Genomic DNA, 27,982 nt, shown 5'->3' with positions numbered 1-27,982 from the left:
AATTTGCAGCAATTTATTTTGTACCTACTTAAGATAATCTGGTTTATAATAATTTTAATGTAATTAATATAATTGCCACATGCTCTTTTATTTCATTGTATCTGTACTATATCCTGTGCTGGTCTTTGACCATAATAAAGATGATTGATTAATTACTGCTCTCTGCAGGGGAAGAGGTGCCTTTCCCCACCCCCCCGTCACCTCAGAGTTCTCTTTCCCTAAAAACTCAGTTCTTCCTAATACACATTTGGGTTTTTTCCTCCTTTATTTCAATTAAAGAAACAACAACAAAAATCCTGATGATATGCATACATAATTACATAATAAAAAAGAGGAAAAAATCAGGAATCAAACAGAAAAGGAAAAAAGAATGCTGTTAAACATATATATAGAATGTAAATAATACTAATATTTGTGGGGGATATTTATCATCAGACTTCAAAACGCTAATTAAAATTATACCAGATTGCTAAAAATTCCTCCTTTGCCATTCCATTAAAATACAAAACACCAGTTCAAACGTCATCAAGGAACATATCTCAGATATCCACAATAGATGTTCAGGGGTAGATCTGTCCTTCCAGTGTTGTATAATAATCCTCTTCACAACTCCCATGTTCAAAAGATCCATAATTCTTGGTGTAGGGATAAATTCCATAGCATCTATTCCTAATAGCACATATGCATCCTTAACAAAGAGAGGTTGCTGTCAAGACATAATATGAATCTTATGAATATCCAAGCAAATTGAAGTAATAATAGATCAATACCAAACCATATCAGTAAATGTTCCAGTTTCTAAACTATACCTCCCACAAACAGGAGACTGTAACCAACCCTTGTCAAATATTTTCTGGGGAGTCCAATACATATGAAATATGAGTTGTTGATATCAACCTCATTCTTAAATCAAGTGAAAAATATTTTACTACATTCAGAACCATACACCACTGATTCAGGAAGAATGGGATATTCAAATTCGTTATTCCAAAGGTCTCGACTATAATTAATATCAATTTTATTATATTAATTGTTATATTCTATTCCATGAATTGAGTCCAAAGCAATGTGTACAGCCAAAGCTCGCTAAAAGATAAGAAACAGATGGAAGAGGCATTTGACCTTGCTATCAACCCTTTTAAAACACTGATAACGTGAGGGACTATTCAGCTGATATCTTCCTCCACATTTGTGGAAAGAGAGAGAGGCCTTTACCAGTGGAAAGAATTAAGAATTTGGAAAATAAGAGAACCTTCCTGAAGGAATGTAGTAGTTTGTTATTTCTAACATTTGTACATAAATGTTATTTCTAACATTTGTACCCATCCACCCCATAGGGCTAGTTTACTTGAATTCCAGATCAGACTTTCTTGCTTTCTCTCTTTGCAGCTTCATGGACAGTCAGGGCTAGCAGATGTCTCCAAGGGGGAGACTTTATTCAGACAACCCTCAGTAGCAATCAGTGCTGTCAGACCTACCAGCACTGGTCATCTGTTTAAAGATGTGCACATGAAGATGTTAGATGCAACACCACCATCAGCACCTTAAGCGCTGTCCTAAAGGTAAAGTGTGCCGTCAAGTCGATTTCGACTCCCGGCGCTCACAGAGCCCTGTGGGGTTTTTTGGTAGAATGTCCTACACATAAGTTATTCAAATCCAGAAGAGAGATCATGTTAGGAGATCTACTTCCATGCATACATTTGCTTTGCTGGTTTAAGATGCATGCCTTTGAATAATCAAAACTTTATCATGATAAACTTGTCAATGATCTGCTTGTTGCTATTCTCTCTTTTGTTGGCAATCGATCTTCAGCCATATACAGTGCCTGCTGACATTCTGGAACACTCACAATAACTCTTTGCACCAGGTTGTGGTACACAGATGTGCCTAGCCATAGTGATTAATGTCCTTATGGAGACAGATCAACACCTAATTTTTGCATGCCCCACAAGCTTCTGTGCAGCTGAACACAAGGTACTGAATTATACTTTATTACAGCTTCTCTGGTTTAGAGGTTGTTTTTGAGGATGCACTCTGTATTTACCCCATTACTCAAGGTGATAAATACAGGCAAAAGACAGCAGTATGTAATCAGCTTGATGATTCTGCCATGCAATTTATGTGCAAAATGTGGTGCGGGAGCTCTCTGAGCCTGTGCTACTTCCCAATAGACACAGACAGTTTAAACAGAGCAAAATGGGTTGCTAGTTCAAGTTCCAGGTAGTTTTTATAAGATTAACCTCAACAAAGTCATTAGATGTGAGCTATCCACGAAGACAGTGTGAATTATTGCACTCTGGGCCAGGTATGTAATTCACTCAACCATTATTTATCCATACATCCATACATCCATTAGGGATGTGCATGGAACCAGATGCGGATGGCTTAATTCTGAGTACCCAGAATGTTGGGGGCAATATGCTAAAATCATTGTAAACCGCTTAGAGAGCTCCAGCTATAGAGCGGTATATAAATGTAAGTGCTATTGCTATTGCTATTAATGGCGAGAATGAATGGAGAATGGGGGAGGGGGCACTTACCTCTCCCTCCGCTCCCCCCCTCTGTGTTTTACAGGTCTGCTTCCCCCCAGGTATTTTTACAGATCTTACGGGGTGGCAGCAAACTTCCCTGCTGCCCCATTTGCTCTTTGGCCGGAAGTGGTTGGAGGTAGCTGGTGCACATCGTGAGTGCCTGCATGCCCACAACATGTGTGCGCACTCGGCGGGCACACACGCGCCAGCTACTTCTGGCCAAATAGCAAGTGGGGTGGCAGGGAAGTACGCTGCCACCCCATAGGACCTGTAAAATACCAGATGCCGGCAGGGGGAAAGCAGAGGGAGGAGTAAGTGCACCCTCCCACACCCTTAAAGTCAGACACTCTCCCACCTTCAAACTTCATACCTCACCCAGTGCTCGAACCTGTTCGGAGGCCTGTAAAAGGGCCTCCAAACAGGTTCATGTACATCCCTACCTTCCATCCATCACCAGGAAGGAGTGTACATAAAGTGGCAACACATTTGGTTGAGAGAGGGAACATCAATATATTGGCATCAAGCTGGAGATGTTTCTATTAAGTGAAATTTCATGGGGGCCAGCCCTGGGTCCAGTACTGTTTGATAATCTTCATCAGTGATCTCCATGGATGATAAGAAACTGGGAGGAATGGGGAAAATATAGAATCATAGAGTTGGAGGGGGTCTTATTGGTCATTTAATCTAAACCCTGCTTGATGCTGGAAATTTAGAGCTAGAGCACTCCCAACAGATGGTTATCCAGTCTCGGCTTGAAGACTCCCCAGGGGGGAAAGCCCACCTGAAACCCAGATAAATGGCTCAATTGTCAAACTTCTCTTATTATGAAAAGGTTTCTCCTAATGTTCAACCAAAATCTACTTTCCTGTAACTTAAGGGTTACCACTTTGAATGCTGGGGTTTAAAATCCTAAATAATCTTTATAAACCTGAGCACTGGAAATGCAGCAATAAAATGAAACTTGCAGTCTGGTCCACATGCAGCAGAATGAGGTGGTAGAGTGACCTATACCACTGGGGGATAGCTCTCCTATGTTAAGGCGGGGGGGGGGGCGGAATTCATGCAAGTAAAACAAATAAACAAACAAAATCCTAACACATCACAGAGAAAGGTTTTATCCTGGCATTCACAAGAGGAATTTGGTCAAGCAGACTGCAGTGTTCTTGAGGTGGTTACTCTCTTCTCTCTAAATAAGTGAAAGACCAGGATGAGAGCAGATGGCGCATGCAAACTGCTGAGACCAGAAGTGCTGAAATAGCATGTTATCTCCTCTATGTACCTTATGGAGGTGCACATAATGTGCGGATGTGTAAGAAATCTATATCAATGTTTATGGCAATCATGGCATTAATCTGGGCATCTTTCTTTGTCACATGTTTATTTTAATTGCATCAGCAACGGGTCTCTGATGGTGTCTAGACATGAGAAATGTTTTAGAGATGCTGACAGACAGAAAAGATATTGGTGGACTTAGGTTGTTTTATTTTTATTTTTTTAATCTCCCCATGTAAATGGATGTTTTTGTTAAGTCTGGGATGAAGCATAGAATTGAATTTCAAGAAAATCTGCTGTAGTATATAAATGGAGATAGTTTTGACACACCAGTAAAGTGTAACGGGAATTGAGAGATTTAACAAGTGATTAAATAATACTAGATTTGTAAGATGTTCATTTTTATACATGCCATTTGTTTCAGAGTTTAACAGGAATATATGATCATCAAGAAAAGGAGAGAAATAAGCCTACAGTTGGCTTAATCGAGTTATAATATTTAAAAGAAATGGAGAAAATCTCAAATTGAATGCATTTCTAATGTTATGTTGAGATAGTGCTCTGAAAAAAGTTCAGAATAAATATTGCTGCTAAGTAGAAACAGAAGACATTACAATTTCAAATGCACCATAAAATATGGATTCACATCTGGAAAAAATATTTATGCCCCAATCCTGGTATGCCTTAAGGGGGACATGAAGTCTCTGATAAACACAGTTTCTGTACATGATTACTTTCCTACATGCTTCAATGGAGGGGTAGCTCTGTGCACACAAAGGCATGCACAAAGAACATTTGGAACCGAATATGTGCCACAGTCCTACTGAAGGGCAATGTGGTCTAATGGTTAAAGTACTGAACTAGGAGCAGGGAGACCTGGATTGAAATGCCCACTCACCTATAAAACTCACTAGAGGACCTTAAAGTAAAGTGTGCCATCAAGTCAATGTTTGCGCCTGGCGACCACAGAGCCCTGTGGTTGACTTTGGTAGAATACAGGAGGGGTTAACCATTGCCATCTCGTTATCTCTCAGCCCAATCTACCTCACGTGATTGTTGTGAGGATAAAGTAGGATGGGAAAGAATCAAATATGCTTTCCTGAACTCCTTAAAGAAGTGTGTGTGTGTGTGTGTGTGTGTGTGTGCATTCTGTGTATTCAGCTAATTCACTTCCAAGCAATTTGGCCTCTTCAACACTCACCCTTCCCCATTTTGTCAAACCACCCCCCACCCCACCTCTGTAGGTACTTGCTGACACAGGTAAAAGACAGGCTGGCTCTACTTTTATTTTCTGGGAGTGTGGAGAGGGACCAGCATCTTCTGCAGCCTCACTTTTAAAGTGAAACCTGGAAGACATTTACTTTCCTTCTTCCCCTGAAATGCTGGGAAATGCTGGGAAAGGTGCAAACAGTGGCGTGTTTAGGCACGGACCACGAGGTTGGGGTCCATGGTGTCATGCCTCCTGGGGGGCCTCCAAACGCTCTGGGGAGCCTCCCCAGAACCCCGATGCCCAGCCACTATTTCCCCTTCGCCGCCACCGCTCACCTGCTCCACTCCACTCACCCCCTGGTGGCAGGCACAATTCACACACACACAAGCCTGTGCCTTTCCTGGCACTACAGGGAGAAGAAAGGGAAAGAGCGCTATAGGGAAAGCTTTGGAAAGGACTCTTCTTCCAGACCTTCAAGATAGAGTTGGAATGCAGCAGGGCTCCGTGCTTTTCAAGGGGTCCTCAAAACCAGTAGAGAGGCAGTTAGGTATCTAGGTCCTATATGGTAGTGTTCATTGGGAACGCTTGTCTCTGTGTAGTGCAAACAAGCAAGGTTGTGCAAAATTATTTGGGATTGGCTATGTAGAGCCAAATATTTGCACAGGCCTACCTTTCACATCTCCATGAACACATTGCAGCTCACAGGACACTGGGGCACAAGGTTGCAGTCCTGCACACAATTAGTCAAAGTTGTGTGGAAGTTAGTATATTCAAGTGTGTGTGAATGCAAATTTTAAAACATGTGTTACGTTTAAACATATGGCTGTTTGAACTTATCAGTCATTCCCATTAATGCTTTATTTTGAAGTGTACTCTGAATAATATAAGCATTTCTGAATATTTCCGTTTACGAGTGTGTGTGTTTATGATTCCCTCCCCCCACCCCCAATGTCTCAGTTCCTGGATTATACTAAAGCCGACTGTTCAAACTAGCATGTTGGAGTTGGGGAGGGTTGCTTTTGTTTGGCTTTTTTGTTCTTGCTGTTGTCCCATGGAAATACTTGGACTATAAACTGCAGAAACAGATATTTTGTTTCTATCTTGGATGTTTCTTTTGGCTGAGATTTTTTTATTCAACAACTATTGGCAACTTCAGCCCAGCAAGTTCTGTAATGAGTACTTCCCTTCTGAGTAGTTGCCAAATTTACTGGCTTGAGAAGAAGCTATAGGCATCCAGAACATACATTTGCACTGCCATTCACCTGTAATTACTGGCACTGGTTCAATATGAAGGAAACGAAGTCACAAACATTTCCTCCAGATCTCAGGGAGGTATCAATGATAGGGTCTCTTTCAAGGCTCCAGAAGACACTGTCATGACTCTTGCAGCTGCAGCCTTGGGCCTATTCTACAGTGACAGTGCTGACATGTTGCGCAGACTTATGCCTGCATTTCCCCTCTACCCATGTTATAACGAGTGTCTGAGGCATCACCAGTGGTATTGTGCAAGAGTGCAATTATTCAAGTACTTAAAGTTGTACACCCACACTTTGGGAGCTCATCTTGGATTGTTTCCAATGTAAGTTGCGCTCCCAAAGTGTGGGTGCACAACTTTATCCTGCATTTAAGAGAACATCTTCTTCATCATGAATCCCACTGCCCATTGAGATCATTAGGAAAGGTCCGTCTGCATTTGCCACCCGCTCGTCTGGTGGCTACTCAGGGACGGGCCTTCTCCATTGCTGCCCCAAGGCTTTGGAATGAGCTCCCTAGTGAAATATAGAGAGCAGTATATTTCTACCCCTGAGTAAAGGTGAGGAAACAAGTAAACTACTGCACTCCCAGCCATGCTCTTGTTGTCAAACCCTTACCTACCTTTTCACATGAGCAAACTGGGGTGGGCTGGAGGGAGGGGAGGCAGGAATCTATCTGCTCTCTCCCACATGATCAGAGCCTCCGTTGGGCTCTGCCACCCACGCACCCACATGAACGGCATGGCGGCAAGCCCAGCAGCGATTGGGGGGGGGGAGCAAGCCAGAACTGCCAGGTATCCCATAATGCACCACAAAGCAGCGCGGTGCAAAGACAGAAGCTGTGCACTGCCTGGCTGCTCCTTCCCCCCACTTCTGTCATAAAGAGGGCTGCTGGAAGTGCCGTGCCCCAGACCACCAGCGATGATGTAGGAGGCGCATGCTTGTCATCCTACCTCGCTTTAAATCTGGGCAGCCAATCAGGGCTATCCAGGGGAGGAACAGCAGGATCAGAAGTGATCCTGGTGCCCCAGGCAGCCAGCCCTACCTAGGTCGGCCAGGACTTGCCCAGGTAGGGCTGATCGTGAGAATGGGCTCAATATATTCACCAGTATGGCCCCTTATCAGTTATAGTTATTGTATGTTATTAATAAAAATATGACACAGGGTACAAAACTACCCCAAAATGAATAGAATCCCTATGACGAGGCAGGTTCAGACATACAGCAGAACCAGAAGTCCCTTCACTGCCAGTTCCCAAACTTTAATGTACGAAACTGGGCAATTAAGGTTAAACAAGCAAAAGGGACCCACGGTTTCCCTCCCCTAACTGCAATTGTCACTTTTGGTTTTATGTTAGTTTTGCTGCTGTTAACTGTATTCCTGTGGTATGTCCTGCAGTACGTCCTGTGGTACGTCCAAACTGGGAGCTTCAGATGTCCTTTGCCTCAAATCGGAGTGGAGGGAGGAAACTCCTCCCTCGCTCTGGCTCCTATTGGCTGCCCAGGCTGTCTTTCAGGAAAGAAGGAAGCCCACATAGCCAGCTCCTCTGCCTCGCTGCAATCAGTTAAACTGCAGAAAGAGAGACTTCGGTAGGTCCGGACCTGGAACGGAGCAGGAGTGTGGAACTGCAGGTCCACTAGATCCACGGTTCTGCTGTACATCTGAATTCAGCCCCTGGAAACTTCATTTTTGTTTCCCCTTGCAAGTTCAGAATTCCGAAGCACTGCATAGTTCCATGCTCCCAAGTTAGGGCAGATGAAACCAGCTTGTCCCACAATGTCAAACCAAGTGTTTAGAACAAGTAAATCATTCAGAAGCATCTGATCTGACCTTGCGGAAGCAAGGATTTCAGCCCACAGAACAAAAGCCAAAAGGATCACAACAGCAGCAACCAGAACATGTCAGCTTCACTAAGCCTGGTATCAGTGGATGCCATCTGCACAGTATCTCTCTGTTCTTTTCTCACTTCTCCTGGTGGGATACAACAGCACAACCAGCTCATCACTGGCCCAATGCAGCCATCATATGTGAACACACAGAGGCAGCATGTGAAACAATCAGAGACACTATCACTCCAGACTCACCCAGAAAAGGGGAAGCAATGCTGGGATGCAGAAACATCCTACCCACCGAGAGGATATGTTTACCTTTGGAAGCAAGCTGGAGGACTGCAACAAAGACAAGTAGGCCCGCAGGTTGAACAGCAACATGTACAGCCATGGAATAACACTTGGGGCCGCTTCAGGTCCTGTCCTCCCCCCCCCCCCCGCCACACACACACACGGATACTAAGCAAGTTCACTTACAAGAAAGAAAGCTAATTCAACAAATGCTCCCCAAATCTACCATGAGAAGCACACTGCTTCCCCTTACTTCATGGCATGGTTGGTCCTGCGAGGCAGAGAACAGCTTATACTTTGCATTTAAATGATGTGACATGAAAATGAGCAATGACCCTTTTTTTTTCCTGGCCTTCAGGTGGTCAGGGAACTTTCAGATGGCTATTCCTGTGCTATGTAGGCTGATCTTCGGACTTCTGCAAGCACTTCCCCACTTACAAACATGCCTTAGTCACTAGGTTGTCTCCAGGAAGCATATTTCAGAGGCCAAATGGGTGGACACAGCACATTTATCCATAGGCAAATATTTTCATCTGGCATGGAATTATCCGAGATCAACTCTGCTTTAAATATGTGCAAGGCCCAATCACATGTTCTTGGAAAGTAAGCAAGCAGCAGCTGGAGTGTAGCCATTGACCAATGTTCAGTGACTGAAGAGACATCACATTTCCCTGATATTAGTGCTTGGCCAGGTAGCGCAATGAATTCCTGTGGTCTAACATAGATGGAGCAAAGTGTAGGGACTGGTGATCTGGCTTTCATTAGTGGCTGTCTTGCTATTTTTGTCTCATATACAGAACGGCACAGGTGGCAAATTTGGAAACAATGTGCATGTTCTTTAAATGTCTTCTTGACAAGAGAAACATTAGTTACAAAACCAAAAGAAAAAGACAGATGGAAACAATTAATTTGTGCCACAAGGCAACCAGTCATCAGTGACTCAGGTTGTGGACTGTCAACTAGCCACCCAACATTTTGGTCTCCATATTGTTTTCAGAGGGGAATCAAAGGGATGAAGAATAAAAGTACAACTTATAAAGGAAAAATAATAATCTATGGCTTCCTGTTCAAAGCCTGCTGTAGTTCTATAATGCAGCTCTCACAGTTCCAAATGCAAAGGTTTAAGAAATCTGGTCAACAACTGTAAGTGCTTTCAACAGACAGATGCACTTTAATACTACAGACAGTAATTCATCTCACTGTTTAAGTGCAGGGTGGTCATTGCTGCTTACAGACCTCATCAATCCTATCATATTGTCATTATTATAATAATGCTTTAATGTAGTAAATGTAGCTTTGTATTGTCTGAAAGGCTAGGTGGATTTATTCAGTGCTTAGGTCTGATTTATGTTTCTAATAACCCTGCTGGCATGAGTTTCAGAGTGGAGAATTCCTTGTCACCAGACAAAATGGTATATGCACACTTCACTGCCAAAGCAGGAACAACAGAAGCTCCTCTTGCTGCCCCAAACCCTTCCTGCCCTTCTCCCGCCCTACTTGTGTAGGTGGGCATAACATGTCACTATATCCTGCCTACTGAGGCCATGCCCCCGTTAGCAGCTCAATTTGCCTTTTGCATACATAGACAAAAATGTACATAGGCTCAATTCACACAGCAAAAGAGGCATGAAAGATCAGGTACGTAGCTTGGGAGTGCTCCTGAACCCAAAGCTTTCCCCAGTTTCTCAGGTTGAGGTGGTGGCCAGGAGCGCTTTTTATGAGCTTTGGCTGATACGTCAGCTACGTCCGTTTCTAGAGGTGAATAACCTTAAAACAGTGGTACATGTGCTGGTAGCCTCAAGGCTTGAATACTGTAATGCGCCCTACGTGGGGCTGCCTTTGTATGTAGTCTGGAAACTACAATTCTGTTCTACAATCCTTGTCTTCTTGGTTCCATGTAATATTCTAATTTTCTGGGATTGTGGATTTGGGGTTTTCATGAGCTGTACGCCATGATCATCACAATTATAACAAATTAAGGCTTGACTTATCTCGCTTTGCATGTAATGCGTCTGTCTCATATATCAGTTTCACCTTTGAATTTGCATTACTGAAATTAATGGACTTTTGCACAATATTCTAATTTTCCGAGTTTCACCTGTACAGGTAGGAATTACTATACTTACTATAGTAAAATCTGACCTAGATTGTAAGAGTATAAACATCAATGCTAACATTTACAGGATAATGAAGTACTAGTGGACAGAAATCTTGGTTTAACTCACAAGGCTCAGTCATGATTTGTTTGTTCAAGACCAAAAGGCGCCACCAAACCATTAAAAGTCAAATTATCTGTTCAAAATATTAATGAAAGCCTCAAAAGAATCCACAAGCAAGACCATAAGATGTGCTGCAGGCTAAATTCTATACTTTTGAAACTCTTGCCTATCTCTGTGCTGTGCATGAAGATAATCTCTTTTTACCCCCATGTGACCTGTGTTCTCCACATGCGGACACACAGTGATAGCTTTGCCCCTGCTATCTTGACAATGGTGCAGCTTATGGCTATGTCAGCAATTTCTATACATTTGCCAGGATGTGTGAAAAGGACCAGCGTGTATACAGTTCTATGTACATAGATCTTTCAGGCATTCTACCAAATGCACAGATAGCAGAGTGATAGCCATTGCACATGCTAACTGGGGCAAAGCCAGTGGGCACAGACCTACTTGTCCTGTTCATTCACTGAACTAGTGCTTGATTAATGTACGCACAGTCATACAATACGCATGAGATATGGGGTTAAGAAAGACAAACATGCTACAAGCAGTATAAACCAAAACAGTACAACATAAAACTAGGAAATCATTCAGTATAGAAATGATCACAAGTTTCTGAGTGACCAAAACTTTGCCAAGGATTTCCACTGGCTTTAAAAGGTTTCCTCCTCCCCAATTAAACCCTCTACCTTTAAATAACGCAACTCTGTAACAAGAGAGTGGCATGTTTCAGGCTTTCCAAATCCAATCATCACTATCAGTCCTTCCATTGCTATCCTGGCTGCCACAGGTTTTTCATGCCTTATGTAAGAAAGATGTCATCATTTCTCTCCAAGTGGCCATTGATAAAGAACACAGGGCTGTAAATCCAACAGCCCTCAGGTACCGTTAATAACGGAGCGCCTTACTGAGTTATTCAGGGCCAGCATCTTAACAAAAGAGCTGTAAGGCAGAAAAGTAGCCATATCCACATTTTAATTGGAAAAGTGATACCCCAGGGGATGTTTTCAAAGACAGAATTAGCATGCAGAGAGAACTAATTCTTACTGTGCCACAGTGTGACTTACATGCCAAATAAAGTACAACATCCTAGAAACTTGAAGAATAGCAAATGAAAGTAATACCTCCTTACCTGACGCTGCCTCTTACTGAGAATAGCCTCTCCAATACACTGTAGCTATTTTACAACACAATTCCCTCTTAGTAGCTGATGAGACTTAGCTGCCATGCAAAGCAAGTTTGCAGAAGCTAGATTTTTTTTTTTTACAAAGCTTTGAAAGAATATATTTTAGGCAATCAAGCTGGGAAAGGATGCTCTTCTGCATCTCCTTGGGGAATCACTTTCCATATGAACAGAACTGTACATGTAGAAGAGGATGGGTCAAGCATTTGAATTTTTAAAAAGCCCCCCTCCATCAAGGGGCAGCACAAGGCAGGCTGCAATCGCATCCAGGGCCTCATTGGGAGGTCTGGACAGGAGGCATACCTCTGGCTCAACTTGGTTACTTCCAGCCAACTGAGATATGTGGCTGTCTGCATGCCAATGTCAAGTTCCCTCCATATTTTGGGACTGGGGGACATCAGGTCCCCTGCCAGCCTTATTTTTTTAAAGGAATTAGTAGGTTTCTTCTCTTCTTTTCTTGTTTCACTATGCCATGGGTCCCACTCCTCCTGGATTCTAGATGAACTAGGAGAATTTCTAAAATTAATTCCAGAGGTGGAACATAGACAGTGTGCTACAGCTTTCAGTCCCTTCATTTGCATCAATCCCCCTTCTGCATTGATGCACACTCACTCACTGATAAAACACTGCCAAAAAAAAAGGCAATCTTGATGTACGGATATGCCTGTATCAAGACTGTTTATATGCAACATTCCACTGATGTGCTGATGCCCTTGGCAAAACACCACACAAACGCATCTTGAAGCAACCATATCTACAATTAACCAAGATGACATCCTTGCCATGTTTCATCGTGTGTGGGGGAGAGACACTAATTAGCAGAAAGCTGTAGCAAACTGTGCATGCACAGCACCCTGTACAAAATCTGGAAGTAAAAAACGGAACAGTGGAGGGTTCCTAATGCAGTAGAATCCTTCACTTCAGAAAGAACAGTAATTTAGAATTACAAGATTTAGAGAGTAATTTCACTTTTAATACTTGAGAGTGCACTAAGAGTGAAAAGACTCTTCTGGGTGCAACATACCCAGAAATCTAACATGGGTTGGAACTGTAGGTCTGTGGTGCTAATTTAAGTGCTGCTCAGTATGATTGTTTCCTTAAATTGAGGCACAGTGACTTCCCTGGGAGCTGAGAAAAGGCTACACCTCCCAGATGTTGGCCTTTGGCAAGGAAATGGTAGTGAGCTGGTGTGAAAGATGTTTGGCCACCAGAGAAATCAACTAGTTAGTGCAGAATGCAATCTAAACCTTCTCTGAGTAAAAGTATTTCCTTGTTAGCCAAATGGTGGCATTTACCACGAATGCACACACTTCATTTCCGACTCAGCTCAGGCAGGGTTCAATCCAGCCTTTAGTCAAGTCCTTCACAGATTTCCAGATGAGGTGACTGACCTCAGATGAGGTGACTGACCTCAGGGTTAGGCCTTTACACTTGCACACTCAAGACCATTGCAATGCTGTTCTTCAGCACATACATGTTAAATCATGCTGACAGGAAACTGTCATGAATTCTATACGTTAAGTAGCAGATTAAATGCCTAAACACTGCTCCCTGTAACCAAAAGTTTATCCTGGAGATTTTATATATGCGCATTGTAACAAAACGGAATATAAATCCTCACAGGACTGAGAATTCATTCAAGGAAGACTTTTGACCCAACCTTTTACTTACGGATAAACAAGAATAATTACAGTTTACAAGACCACCCAAGGACAGCCAAACACCTCTCAATACTAAATACAGGGCTGATTAATATATTTTCTTCAAGATACTAGAAATATTTAGAGGCAACAAAAAGAAAAGTGTTTAAAAGGTCTACTTCTTCAGCACCAAGTGCCACCCTGAAAAGTTATAATGAACTGGAAGGTTTTGTTGTGTTGTGTACACAGCACAACAGGTTATAGTAATATTTATATGACCTTGTTGCACTTCCATGGGGCTACTTCAGCTCATGTGAATTGGAGTTATGGGGTTTCATTTCTGTTAAACGGTTCTTGTTCTGTTGTGGAATGTGATGGAATCTGTGAGTGTAATCACACCATCACAGTTTTCTATCCAGGAACAAGACACATCTCAAGCCAATCTTCTTAAAGCCATAGGTTCATCCTAGCTACCTGAAACTGGACCAGATCATGTGCACAGGCAAAAATAAACTCTTGTACTTTCTGAACATCATTGCCCATGGCAAACCAAGGAGCAATGAGGCTCTAGTCCATAAACTGCTGGTGCTTCCACATTGTACCTACTCAAATGCATAGGTCCTTGCCCCTCTTCCTGGAAGGAAAAAAAACACACAGCTGCATCGATAAAGCAAAATATGCATATGCAAACTTGTTTAATTTGCATAATTACACAGATCACAGAGTCCACCTTTTCTGGTCATACACTTTGCTGCAGAAATTTGAATTTTAAAAAAGCCCTAAATATACTGTATACACAGTCCTGCTTATATCCAACGAAAACAAAGATATATATTCTGTGAACTCGACTTACTAAAGTATAGCTACATAATTTTAAGAGTGCAAATTTAGACCAGCTAACATATGTTCTGTTTCTCTTCCCACCACCTACATTTTACATCTCTCTTTTCTTGTAGGCATAATGTTTTGGTATTCATACACATTCCTGACAAGATAAGAAAGTAAGTGTTTGCACACACACCCCAGAGTATTTATTTTTTATTTTGTTCATCTGAGATTTTTATATTACTTTTCAATAATAAAACCACAAATACATCACAAAGTCAATTAAAAACAATAAACATTGGCCGAAATCCGGATTAACAAAGTACAGGGTACTCAGGGAGAGGGGTGGTTTTCATCATTCCCTCTGGAGCAGACAGTGAATCCCAAAAATATGTCCCTGAAGATCATGAAGCCCTCAGGAACATATTTTCAGCAGTCACAGTTGGTTTCAGAGGAAAAGGGAGATCAGTGAAAATTACTCCTCCCCACTAGAATCAGTGCAGCATTCACAGCACAAGCTTTATTAGTCTGGATGTTGGACACTGTCTCTGACTCTTTACTTTTTATAGGAGTTTCATCAAAAATATATTTTTCAATTCCAAATTAGGGAAGTACTATATACATAGTTCAATGCTCCTTATAGAATAATAGACTAACCTGGACTTAATGGACTAAATGCTCCAAATGTGATTAAGTTAACAAGAAACTAATCCTTCTCCTTAATAATGCCTGACAGGTTCAGGTTTAAAAAAAAATTGAGCAAGCAACATCCATCAGGTTTCTACATGATCCTGCTTCCACATCTGTTTCAGAGGTGAGGTAAATGGGATACATTTCCATGTGTTGGCAAGACATCCTCTGTAAAAGTTGACCAATACTGATCTTTAGGAGACAAAGGCAACACATCAAGGACAACCCAACCACCACCACCACCGCACACACACATCTTTCCTCTTTAGAGAAACACCACTTCAGTACTTTTGTGTGATGTGATAATTAACTTCTTGCTAATAATTCCTTAGTGGTGATCCTTTTCTAACCTTTCAGTTTTGGATTTGTGAAAAATATACAAAATACTCTGTTGCACACATATTGCTTTTCTGTACTTATCATCAAGCTAAAGTTAGCTAACTGTTCAAAATGTTTCAGAAATGAGACCCTGAACATACTGCAGACTGCTTTCTGGCTGCCTCCACTAAGCCTAAAGGGGAAATTACAACCAATCTGGAAAATGGCATAAAATCTATCACAAAGACCATTTTTGACAAGCGATGATACAAACACTTTCCAATCTCCAGTGCATCACTTTAGAATGCTGTTAGTGCCAGCTAAAAGTGGAGAATGAGTCATTTAAAATCAGATGTATATTGTGATCAATGTGGCAAAATTCAAATTCTGATCAAACAGGAAAAACCTGAACACTATTCATAGCATCACTTGTGAAAATACAGAGAGTGTAACAAAAGTTCAAACATTATTTTGAAAATATATATATATAAGTCATCCACACAACCTGTGAGTGGTGTTGGGGAGGAAGACAGGATTGCACCTACCTTCCCACCAGAACACAGAACCACAGAGCCTAGAACTGCAGGCAGCCTACGCAGACATACAACCAGGTACTGGGGTTTAATGGCGCTCATATGCTTTTTTTACCTCTGTAATAACCCGAGGCAAAAACCTGGGCTACCTGGTGGGGTAGCCCCGGGATCAGGATCGATCTCGGTGCTCCACACCAGCAGCCCTACCCAGGTAGGGTTGTGCAAGCCCGGATAGGTCTGCTCATGTGAACAGCTTCATAATCTGTTAAGATGACTATTATTTATTTATCTATCTATCATATTTGTATGCCGCCCACTACTGCAGCCTCTAGGTGGTTTACAACAATAAAGCAAACCCAGAAATTGCTGTTGTCTCAGGAGAGCAGCTGTGAAGCAAACTGCAAAGCTGTCTTGGGCAAATCAACAGGACCTGAGGACAATTCATATGCCATTTTTTACACTGAGAACTTACCACAGGATGACTTTATGAGGGTGGTGACCTGTCTTGTGAAAACTCCAACATTCAGTGCACCTTTCCACAAGATGCAGAATCAGTGAGAGAAAAAACATCCTATGTGAAGATACCCTCTGACACATGCTGGGATCAAGACCCCCACCCTCCTGCTTCAACCCCAATCTTGAATGTCTTCCAGAACCTGAGGAGCCATCGTTTCAACTCACAACAGAGGATTCACAAGACCAAGCCATGTCAGAAAAAAATCAGCTTCATTATTCACTGCTTCACCATGACAACCATCCTACAGAACAACAGACATGAGAATGGGACTTGCTGAGTTTGGTGCAAGTGTAAAGGTCCATATCCATATATGTTTCTGAGCACATATGCAAAAGCTCCTGTTGCAACAGAGGGTACTAATCTGGACCAACAAAGGGCAGGTTGTGCACCCTTACTGAAAAGGCTGAAGAAACCATTTAGGGCAGATGACGTCTATGTACTAATTGAAGATCTTACACCCAGAACAAGTCAATAGATCAAGGCCTGAAAGAGATTGTGTCCTGTGCTATCAGTATCATTGGGGTTGCTTCAAAGCAGGGTAGTTAGAACACTGAGGTTGAGGAGGGAAGTTCAGAGGATGAGACAGGATGGGGAAATCCTAGGATCCAGACCTCAAGTGAACCTGTGTCGTGCCTCCCCCACAACACACACAAGCCAAGAAAACAAAGGGAATTCAAGCCGGCACCTTCACCATGAACGCAGCCCTGCCTTCATCCTCTTACTCGATGGAGTCCCAGGGGAACTACCAGTCTTAAGATTTCGGGCAAGGCCCATTTAAGAAACAGAGCCTTTCCAAGAGAAAAGGCAGGGCCAATTCACTCTGTCTGGGCAACAGGATGAAGCTGGATCAATGCCAGATCCTCCAAACCAGAGGGAACCAACTTCTAATGCATCAAGGACTGAATAGTTTGGCACCCATCAGCTTGGGGTCCAGTTCATTTGTGCTCCCCATACACCTTGGAAGGCATGTGCAGAATGTCCTTTCCTCACTACATAATTACCACAATCAAACCACCCTTGACATTGACACACTAGATGCTTTGCTAGTTAGGTCAGTGACAAACTATAATTAGGGTCATGGGTTCAGTTAATGGAAGACTGTGGTTCTGGTGATGGCTTTTAAAAATATTCATCACATGTATGGACATGGACGCAGTACAGATATTCACACATTCTGACATTCACACATTTCTTTTTAGAATTCTCACACCACGTTTCTTTTTCTAGTAAGTGGCTGACATCCTGACTAACAAAGCACATATATAGAAAAGTGAGAACTAAGCCAGAGTCCAATGCAATGCAGCAAACAGGATATTCAGATTGTTTGAGTTCCTTATTCTATGTCTTTCTGCGTTGAAGAAGCCAGAAGATATTATTATGGCACCCCAGTATATATTTTTTACACAGAACGGTTTCTGTATTGTCTTTGCATCCAGGACTGTATCAAAGAGAGCATGTAAAAGTTGACCTGCAGGCTAAGAAGATTCCATCTTCAGGACACTCCCGTGGTGCTAATGGGCAAGGCATCTAAGAAGAATGAGTTCATTTCCAAGTAATCTAATATTCCAAAGGCTGATCAATTCTCATTTATGAATGCATGTATAATGCATACATCTCACTCATCAGTTGATGGCCTATTCTCTTGTGGGAGAAAAAATCTATGGGAACTTAAACAAGGACCTGCCTACCCATCAGCTTGAAATTGCTGAGGCAGCAGTGAGGCACTTTGCTAATGGAGCCACCTTACTACTTCCTTTACCCAACAAATGATTTCCCTTCTGCAGCTTTATCAGTGACTTCCTAATTTTTAGAAATGATGCAGCGGAAGAGTGTATGGCATTTCATACTTGGAGGAGCCAATTGAGAAAATGGAGGACTGACCTTCGTGTACTCCCCACTTAGAAGCGAGTGCTTCAAAAGTTTGGCACTCGTGACCTCTTCTTGCCATAATTCTACTAAATGAACAAAAGGTATTATTTGTTCTTTAACCCCATGTTTCACCCTTGTGACCTGCGGAGATGAAAATAATTATTAGTAAATTTAAGTAGTACATTGCCCAGCACACAGATGCAGTGATCTGCCTGCATTTCCCAAGCCAAACTCACATTACATCTTCATGTTCCCTATATATTTGTTTCATGCCCTCCCTGCATAATCACCCTTCATTTTACATAGTTAGCGGCAAACCTTTATCTTTGACTACTTTATATTATATTACATTTTCTGCAGTTTAAAATACTTAACAATGGATGGCTCCTTAAGGATATGGATCATGTCTTTTCCTTTAAAAGAATTATATATATGATGCATGGGATTTCTGATTTTTCCTGCTGCAGAGGGCAACAAAGGGCTTTGCAGCCAAATAATTCGATTTGTTCTCTAATGAAATGTTTTAACCAATTATAGCATTCTCTTGCTGTCAAATCTCAGTTTCTGTACTCATGACAACAAAGCTTAATCTTCTTAGTAACTCTAGCCTAAAGGAGTTTGGCTAAGGACTTATTCAGACAATCCATTAAAAGCATTTCCCTGCCACATTTTAGCTTTTCAGAGAAGTGAGAGACAGAAAGGGCCATAGCTCAGTGGCAGAGTATCTGTTTTGCATGCAGAAGGCTCCAGGATCAATCCCTGGCATCTCTAGGTAGGGCTGAGAAAGACTTCTGCTTGACACCTTGGAGAACCACTGCCAGTCAGGGTAAATAACACTGATCGAGATGAGCCAGTGGTCTGACTCGGTATAAGAGAGTTTCCTATGATCTTTGGGGATGGGGATGGAGATGTACCTCAGTTGTGGAGCATCTGCTTTGCATGCTCAGTGGCAGAATATCTGCATGCAGAAGTCCCCAGGTAGGCGACCTTCCCTTACCTAGGGAGATCCCCCCTGACATCTCCAGGTAAGGCTGGGAGGGACTGCTGCCAGCAACCTTGGAGAGCCACTGCCGGTCTGTGTAGACAATATTGAGCTAGATGGACCAATGGTCTGACTCGGTATAGGACAGTTTCCTACGTTCCTATATAAGGGTTAGGGCTACAATAAACAAGTTCTCAGCAGTAAATAGGTTCAGTAGACTCTCTGCATCTCTGTGGATGTTCCAGGGTAGAGTGAGATATCTGCAAGTGAAGAAATACTTCTTATTTACAGTGCAGGACCAGAAAGTACATCTCACCACAAGAGGAACAGGCATTTCTGCCCTCAGACAGCACCTGCAAGTGTTGGGTGAAGAAGCATGAGTTACTTCTGCTTCCTCTCTCACTGCCTTGTAATGTTTGAAGTGGCTCTTTGCCTCCCCCCCCGCCCCAACATACATTATGCATACTCACACACATAAAATGATCACTATTTAAGCCAAAAGATTTCCCACCTGTTTTAGTATTATCATTTGTTACAGTGTTCTATGACTACATGCTGATATTTTTCTGCTCGATATATCTTCATTATTGTGAACTCCTGAACACAGAAATAAAACTCAGGAAGCACAATATAAGTCCTTCCATCGATTGCACAAATCTAGTCTCACTTTATCCATAAGCATGCAGAAAAGTGATCTGTATTTCGTGATCTTGAACATGAACTCTCAATATCTCAACTTTAATACGGAAATAAAAACAATGGTACCTTAATTCTAAACATATTGCTTTACAAGAGATATCCACATATGGAGGCACAGAAATTCCCCAACAATTTTGCAAAACACCATGGGTTTAAAAAAATACGATCTGTGAGCAATTACAGTAGCAGTATAGTCTGCTTTGGTCTCATGGATCCAGTAGAGTAAAGAGTGGGGTCAGAGGCCACTCGGTCTTCTCTCTGAATTATAGGGCTTTGCCGTACATGGGACTTAACTAGTAGTCTCTGGCCATGGGTACCCCAGGGCTCCTCTCAAGGGGTTCAGTGGAAGCACCTTGGGCTCAGCCTCAGAGAAAGGGGACGGGTTAATAACACCTTAGACCTTCTCCTTGGCAGGAAGGTTCTTTACCCTCAAAGTCTTGGGGCTGCTCCTTAATGGGAGACGACAGCCCTCCTCTGTACATCCCTGCTCTTCATCATGGGTTGGGCCCTTTTAAAGCTGTCTCACATGCCGGGCACTCCAGCCCCACCCTTCCGTTTCCCCCATTCTTTATTTGTCCTTTGACACCACTTCCATCTCTTCTATCCTTTCCCTCCCTGCCTCCTGCTCCCAGCCCAGCTCCACGAGCAGGCCCTACCTCTCTCCATTGGCTTATCCCACTGACATCATCGGCAGGTGTTGCTTGGCCCATTAGGCTGCTTGCCTGAGTCTGGGCACCCGCACTGTTCTCCCTATGCTATTTTTATTGATTTATTTAAAATATTTCTATACCACCCAAAACTTGCATCTCAATTACAATCATTTACAACATCAAATCAGTTAACAATTAAAATCATTTAAAACATTAACAACATTTAAAACCCAGTATTAAAAATTTTAAACTATAGATCTAATTAAAAGCCTGGGTGAATGAATAAATGTGTCTTCAGTGCCTTTTTATAAGTTGCCAGAGATGGAGAGGCTCTTATTTCTACAGGGAGGGCATTCCAAAGTCCAGGGGCAGCAGTGAAGAAGGCCCGATCCTGAGTAGCCGCCAAACAAGTTGGCGGCAACCACAGACGAACCTCTCCAGATGATCTTAACAGGGGGTGGGGCTCATGGCGAAAAATATGTTCTCTTAAATACCCAGGGCCTAAGCTGTTTAGGGCTTTATAGGTAACAACCAGCACCTTGTATTTTGCTTGGAAATGTATCAGCAGCCAGTGTAGTTCTTTCAACACAGGAATAATATGGTCTCTCCTAGATGACCCAGAGACCAACCTGGCCACCACATTCTGGACCAACTGCAGTTTCTCGACTATGTACAAAGACAGCCCCTCACAGAGCACATTGCAGTAATCCAGCCTAGAGGTCACCAACATATGGCATCCTAGGTGGCCAGATTTTGATTTTAAAAAGCCAAATTCTGGCTTACAGCCCATTTGACTCACGGGTATACCCCTTAGGTTCTGGCAACCCACCACCATTTTGAGCACAACTCTTACTAAACCAAGTCCAACACTATCCACTGCACCATAATGGCTTTAATTCATCTTTAGTGCTGCACTGAATTTCCATTCTTTAAAATGTTTGATGTGAAATGGGGCTTATTTGTTTATTTAAGGATGTATATATCCCATCTACTTTCTGAGGAAGCTGAGGTGGCTCACAAAAAATAAATACAAGAAAGCAGTAAAGAGTAGGATCCATTTGTTTAAATTACCAAAAAATCAGGAGCTATCAAAGCATAACACAGTTAAAACATCAGGGAAAACCTTCCAGAAGAGAAATGTCTTCCATATCCACTTAAAGGCAGGCTGGGATGGGAACAGACAGCATTCACAGGAAGGGAGTTCCAGAGGGTAGGGGCCACCACAGTAAAGGCCCGACTGTGCATCACTGCCCTCCTGTAGGGAACAAAACCTTTACTTGTTTTGGAGTAATCTGCAGCTCTTGTTTCCCCCTCTACTTCAGTGATATTCCCCACTCAGCCACCCCCAGTGCTAGGCTTTTCTTCCCTGAATGATCCCAGCCAATCAGGGATCACATGGGAGAGTGCAATGATGTCAGATTGTGCCACATAGTCAATTAGATGTGGCTACATGACAGTGTCACTGAGGACAAATTAAGCCAGTGCTTTGCCCTCATTTGAAACTGCTATGTGGAAGAAGTGTCCCCATTGGCCGGGGCTGTGATGACTGTTCCATTGTAGTGCAACGCAGCAAAATAGGCAGAATTGACCTGGTTGCCTTAGCAATGAGGATAACTTCTCTCCATAAACCCATTAGCTGCCTTTTGAATCCCTTTTGGAAAATAACCTGAATCGCCTCAATTTGTGGGTAACATAAAATGTTCACAAAAATGAACCCTCTGTTTGGCTGACCTCTACTCACATTTGATGCTCAGTGCTCAACAGAAAATAAAGCAGTACCTGACCAGACAGTACCTGTCACTGCTTTTTGTGGAGCAGGTGTTTTGGACACTGCCCTTTCTCTATATGGACTTCATCACCCTGGGCATTTACAGCCCCGCTTTTTCACCTCTACTGTGCAGAGAACTGTACAGAGAGAGATTTGTGTGGCCATGCTAAGGTGCTATGTTGACTTATTACCATACAAGCATGCCCATGACCTTCTGTGGAGATGTCCTTCATTATATATCAAGGCATCATGAGACATAAAGGCTGTTCTCACGAGCAGCCTAACCCAGGCTATGGCAGCCTAGTCTTGGTTAGGCTGGATGTGTGAAGTGCTGGGATCCATGTGGATCCCAGTGCTCCTGCCCAGCTGAATCTTACATTTAAGTGTGGCTTTTAGCCAGGGTTGCACCCTTAACCCAGCTGCTGGGATCGTGTGTATGCTTGGGTTGACTACAGCTCAAGCACTCACAGAGACGGGCACCTAGAGTGCCCGTCTCACAGGGGTATTCCCCAATGCATGGTGCATTGTGGGATACATGGAGGCTGGAATGATGTGTCCCCGGACGCCTAGAGTGCCCATCTCACAGGGGTATTCCCCAATGCACTGCACTCATCGTATGCTGCATTGTAGGATACATGGACCGCCTGCCCACCGTGTCAGCCATGTGAATACCCTTATTGTTTGGAATGCACAGTTGTAGAACCCTCTTTCAGATACGTAGCCTCCATTTTTCCAAAATAGATCCTTCAGGCCCCGAATACCATATGTAACTGCTTTCAAAGTGGATTGGAATAACCACCTATGAAAAAGCTGGACTTCTGTCAAGGCCTAACCACCCTTGGAAGCCAAACCTTTAAATAGACCTGGAGCAGTGTGGCAGGCACACCCTAAACCAAAGCCAAGCAGCACCTTCCTAATCCCAGAATAGCTTTTCAAGCACACCCTGGAAAATACTTAATACTAAGAAGGCAGGTTCACCTTTTTCATCTTTCAAGCTATTTGTTTCTACCAACATCCGTTCATGTTCTTCCCATTTTTGACTCACCATCCTTGCCCAAGTTGCTTTTCTTGGAATTGAAGGAGGAAGATGCTGTGTACCTAGGGAGAGGGCTTCACGAATAGACACTTACATTTCATACAATGGGTTTGCAATGTATTTTCATATTTGTTTCACTGCTATTATATTTTTTTTATAATTTGTTGCACCAATAGCCTACACTAATACATGACATAGAAGTTATGCATGAGAAGTAAATGAGAGTCTAATGGGAAAACCCCAATCAGCTTTAGAGTCATGTAGAACTAGTCATGGACATATGCTACAAAAAAGTAACAGGCACAATGCAGATAAAGTTAAGCATTTATACATCTCATTAATGTCAATTGGGATATTAAGGACCAAAGTGGGCCAAAACTATGCTTAGGTTTGGCAGGATAATGTCTAATGTAATTAATATAAACAGTGTAAACATAGATTTAAATTTAAATGGAATATTTGAATTTTTGTTTAATATTATTCACAAATTAATAGTGAAGGATGTGGAATTTATCAGGGTTCATAAAATAGAAAAGGGTCTATTAAATGGAAATGGAGACATATAAAAATATGTGTGTGTCCCCCCCCCCCCCGCTTTTCTAAAGTGCTTACAAGAATTCATCAGTAAGTGAGCTTAGAGAATGAGAGAAAAATGTGTCAGCTGGAGGATGCCACAATCTCCTCTTTGCCACAATCTCCTCTTTGGGAATATATACATCACAGATTTAAACTTGTTTACAAGGCTTTTTTTTTCTTCAGAGAAGCATGAAAGGGTGGCTAGAGGAGGGATACAGATCTCTAATACAGAATTGTCAGCATACTCACCAAACTACAATTCCCAGAATGCTTTGAGGAAACCATGACAATTAAAGTAGAATAAAACCATTAGAGTCTTGTGGTGTAGATATGCCATTTGCCATATTTGCAAACATAAACGGAACAATACATGTATATTTTAGGCCCATTTCCCTCCCTTCAAGATTTTGCTTAAAAATGCAAATATATTTAAATCTGTTTTGAAGCAGACCAGTTCAGTCATCGGTCACCTCTTCTCACATGCACTGCTCTGTCTTCAGGATTTCCCTGCTTCTGGCTCCCCTCTCTTCCACAGCAAGAGTAGCCCTGTCATGCCCAGAGAGCTGTGCTCAAGGGAGGGAGGCATGTGGCTAATGTGCCTATAAAGCACATTAAATGTAAAATTTCCTAAGGGCAGTATAGAAATTGAATGAATGAATACATGAATGAATACATGAATAAATAACTTGCTGGGCCAGGTGCAGAGCATCTGCACCTCTAGTTCTCACCATCTGGCAATTTCCTTCATTCCCCACTACCACCCATCACCATCACAGCTTTCTTCCACCCGCCCTGAATCCCCCCCTCCCACCCAGTCACCTGCCCCCTTTGTCGCCTCCTCCTCCTCGCCCGTCTGCGCTGCAGTTTTCTCCCCACCTGCCCACCCCACAGTTTCCTCCCATCCCCCGCCCACCTCCACCACCTCCTCCCAGCCCACCTCCGCTGCTGCTGCTGCTGCTGCCGCCGCCTCACTCTCCTGCTGTCCAGTGCCATCGTTTGCCCGTCCGGCCGCTTCTGCCGTTACCTCCCGGCCTGCTGGTCAGCTGCCCATCCCCGTTGCTATCATCCCTGTTGCTATCCAGAAGTTCTCTGGGCACTTGAGAGAGCTGCCACACATGGGATTAGCAATGGGTACGTCTAAGAGAGAGAGAGAGAGAGAGAGAGAGAGAGAGAGAGAGAGAGAGAATATAAAGGACCAACTGGATCAGCCCCTAAATACACGCAACAAACATTGTTTCTGCAGAGTAGGGTAGCTGGAGTGCTTCTAATATGCACCACAGCCAAGATTTATTGATTACTTAGCATAATTTTGTCAAGATGGAAAAAGCAGCACAAACAGACTCAGGGAAATATCCAAGGAGCCCCTTCCCTCAGAAGGTATCTGGCAGCAGTGAGTATATTTTGACAAGCACAGTTGGTACAGTTCTATCTAATCTATAGGCTTTGTTAGCTCCCACTGCACTAAATCAACCGTACAGGCATATTTCTACAGTAAGCAGAATGGTTCTGGTATATTCTACTTCCAACTAGTGTGGTGTTTTGACGGCTCTCTTATTAGGTATACTTTTGCAAGAGGATTGTAAAGCCAGGCTGGGGTTTTAAAAAAAAAATTCCATTGGATAGCTGCCCCAGACTTCCTGGAATGGTGCCATCTGATCTGATATTATCCAAGTGCATTATCCCTGTATGAAGAAGAATGGAAGAATGTGCTGGCCGTAAGCAGAACCATATATTGAAAAGCCTTGGTAGGGGAGCAGCACTGATGGCTCATGAACTCACAAGAAGATTTTGGAGACATAATAGCTTGAAAAGCACTGGTTTAGCGCAGCACCAACTATCACATCTAGTGCTTGCCCAGTTGCAGCCAGATAATCACAGTGCCTGACATCTTGACTAATGAAGCACAAGTGCAACATGGAAAACACTGGTGCTACTGATGGGTTCAATTAATGCAGCACCAGTTCTTGCATGGGGTGGGGATGAATTTCCCTTCTCCCAGAAGCACTCTGTGCCACTGAAAAATATGTCCCTAAGAGTTGTGCAGCCCTTGGGGACATATTTTCAGGTAGCACAGAGTGCTTCCAGGGGAAGTGGAGGTTATAAAAATTTGTGCCTCCCTGCACAATTGGCAGTACTCATGTAGCAGTCATGCATCATTAGCCAGGCTGTCAGTCACTGTTTTCGATACATAGCTCCCCACTACTCTGAGAGGAAAGGAAATTTCTTATAGAAGACATGGCCATCTCTTCGCTTAACATCACACATTTCCATTACAATAGCAATTCTTGCTCATCCTTAAGTTACAAGTATTGCCCGCATGCACACACATACCTCAGAGGATTCCTAAATTCAAGCCATGGAAGACAGCTGCTTCCTCTCTTGCAGCCAGGAACATAGGTAGAGAAAATGGCTTCTTTCCTGACCCGCATCTGGTCCTCATAAGTAGTGTTAGCAATTGGATCAAAGTGTTTGGCCCGAAGCAAAGCAGGAATCTTACTGCACTTGCTTGCATAAGTGTACTCCATCCACGAGTGTAGAGTACCTTTGAATTGAATTGAGTGGATTTAGCTCAAAAACGGATTTGCAAGTGTGAATGGACCACCATTTGCACACTCAGAAATGCACTTTGCCCCTTCTGTGGCTCTCCTCAATTTTTTTCTACCACCACTAGCCCCTGTAAGTAGTTTTAAGGGTGAGTAGACTTCTGTTTGCTTTGCTTTGGTCCCACTTTGGCTCCAACCAGACAGCACTTCACTTCAGGCCAAAACAGCCCAAAGCCAAAGAGGCCGCCTTTAGACATAGCGTGAAACCATGGTTTGATGAACACGAGGTTAACTGCTGAAACCAAGAAACACCACAGATTATTGTCCAACTACGATCCAGGGACCTCTGGTTTCTGGGCAGAAAAGCCCCTCCCTGGTCCACTGAGGCCAAACAGGCCGCTCGCATTACCAAACTGCTGGCAGGGTGGCAGGGCATCGTTGGGGCAGCTGCCATTGGCCTCGATCTCCAAAGGGACATGCTGAGTGTGATCGTGCCTTTTTGGCCTTGAGGGCTGCCTTCAGCAGGGCAAAGACATTTTAACCCCTTCCTCACTGCACTGGCAGCAATGCCCTTGCAGTAATTTCAAAACCATGCAGTCATGCAGATGCACAATAATTTATACCCAAGAATTACAAGGGGCACTTCCAGATGGCAATGGGGTCTGGGGGGATAAACGCAGAGCAGCAGCTAATAAATTTGGACAAGTGGTGAGCTGGTTACTGTGGGGGAGTGGGCACAATATGCAGAGCAACAGTGAGAACTAACCTGTGACACAACCACACAGCTGCTCCTGTACCCTGGGGAGGATTTAATGAAAATTAATTGGTGATGTTCTTTCTGGGAGATGTTACCTCCCCAGAAAGGTGGCACTCAATGATGGCATGTGGTCCCCAGCAGGATGATTGGCCCACGTTCAATGCATACAGAATTTAGAGAGGGACAGGCTGATTCTGCACCCACCTAGTGATCGCAACATTGGGAAGGGCTGTAGTGGGATATCGCCCCGGCAATCCCTGTGTCAAAGTGTACCCCACCATTCAATGGCAGCCTGACAGCAGCAAGTGGACTCTCCCTAAGGGGAATCCGTTTGCCAGCCTCCTGGCCATGATTATCAATAAATAGCCAGAAAAATTATTTGTTGGTTAATACTAGGGTCCCTGCACCCCCCTTGTGGGGGGGAGTCTCTTTTAATCTCCCTGAGGAAAGACAAAATGTCTTCCCCAGTTGTCTCCCCCACCCCGAGAAGAGAGGATTGGGCCCCTTTCTTCCCACCTTCAGTTCAAAGATAGACTGAATGCACCTTGTGATCCCATCCACACCTGCTGGTGTCTTTTCCATCCAACAAACGACCCACCATGCTTAAGATTGACAAAGGGGGAAAGGGTTTCTGGACAAGGGGAGAGAGCTAAGGGGGGATGGGGACCCCCCGCCCCCCACTGCAACTGTGTGATATCAGACGGCAACAGCTTTTGTGATACCTGCTCCCACCTGTGCTCCTGATTCTTTCTGCTCTGGAAGTCAGAGCAAGGACATTGCCTCCTCATAGT

At 43.2% G+C, this 27,982-nt stretch overlaps 1 long non-coding RNA gene across 7 annotated transcripts in view; it reads right to left on the bottom strand.

Annotated features, from left to right (window-relative positions):
- Positions 1–257: 257 nt before the first annotated feature.
- The window catches only part of LOC128322746 (uncharacterized), a 103,809-nt gene continuing 76,084 nt past the window's right edge, over positions 258–27,982 (bottom strand). For 2 of the 7 annotated variants that reach the window (XR_008305939.1, XR_008305934.1), the window contains exons 2-6: positions 24,829–25,028; positions 21,583–24,518; positions 18,193–18,321; positions 14,911–15,135; positions 258–706 (exon numbers count right to left, since the gene is read on the bottom strand). This is a non-coding gene — a long non-coding RNA (uncharacterized LOC128322746). Of the gene's footprint in view, positions 707–14,910; positions 15,136–18,192; positions 18,322–19,673; positions 19,760–21,582; positions 24,519–24,828; positions 25,029–27,982 lie in introns of all 7 variants that reach the window. The other 5 variants (XR_008305935.1, XR_008305936.1, XR_008305937.1 and 2 more) reach the window with 5 other exon arrangements.

This window comes from Hemicordylus capensis, chromosome 4 (genome assembly GCF_027244095.1).
Source record: "Hemicordylus capensis ecotype Gifberg chromosome 4, rHemCap1.1.pri, whole genome shotgun sequence".
NCBI lineage: Eukaryota > Metazoa > Chordata > Lepidosauria > Squamata > Cordylidae > Hemicordylus > Hemicordylus capensis.
This window is presented reverse-complemented; position numbering and strand designations above follow the sequence as displayed.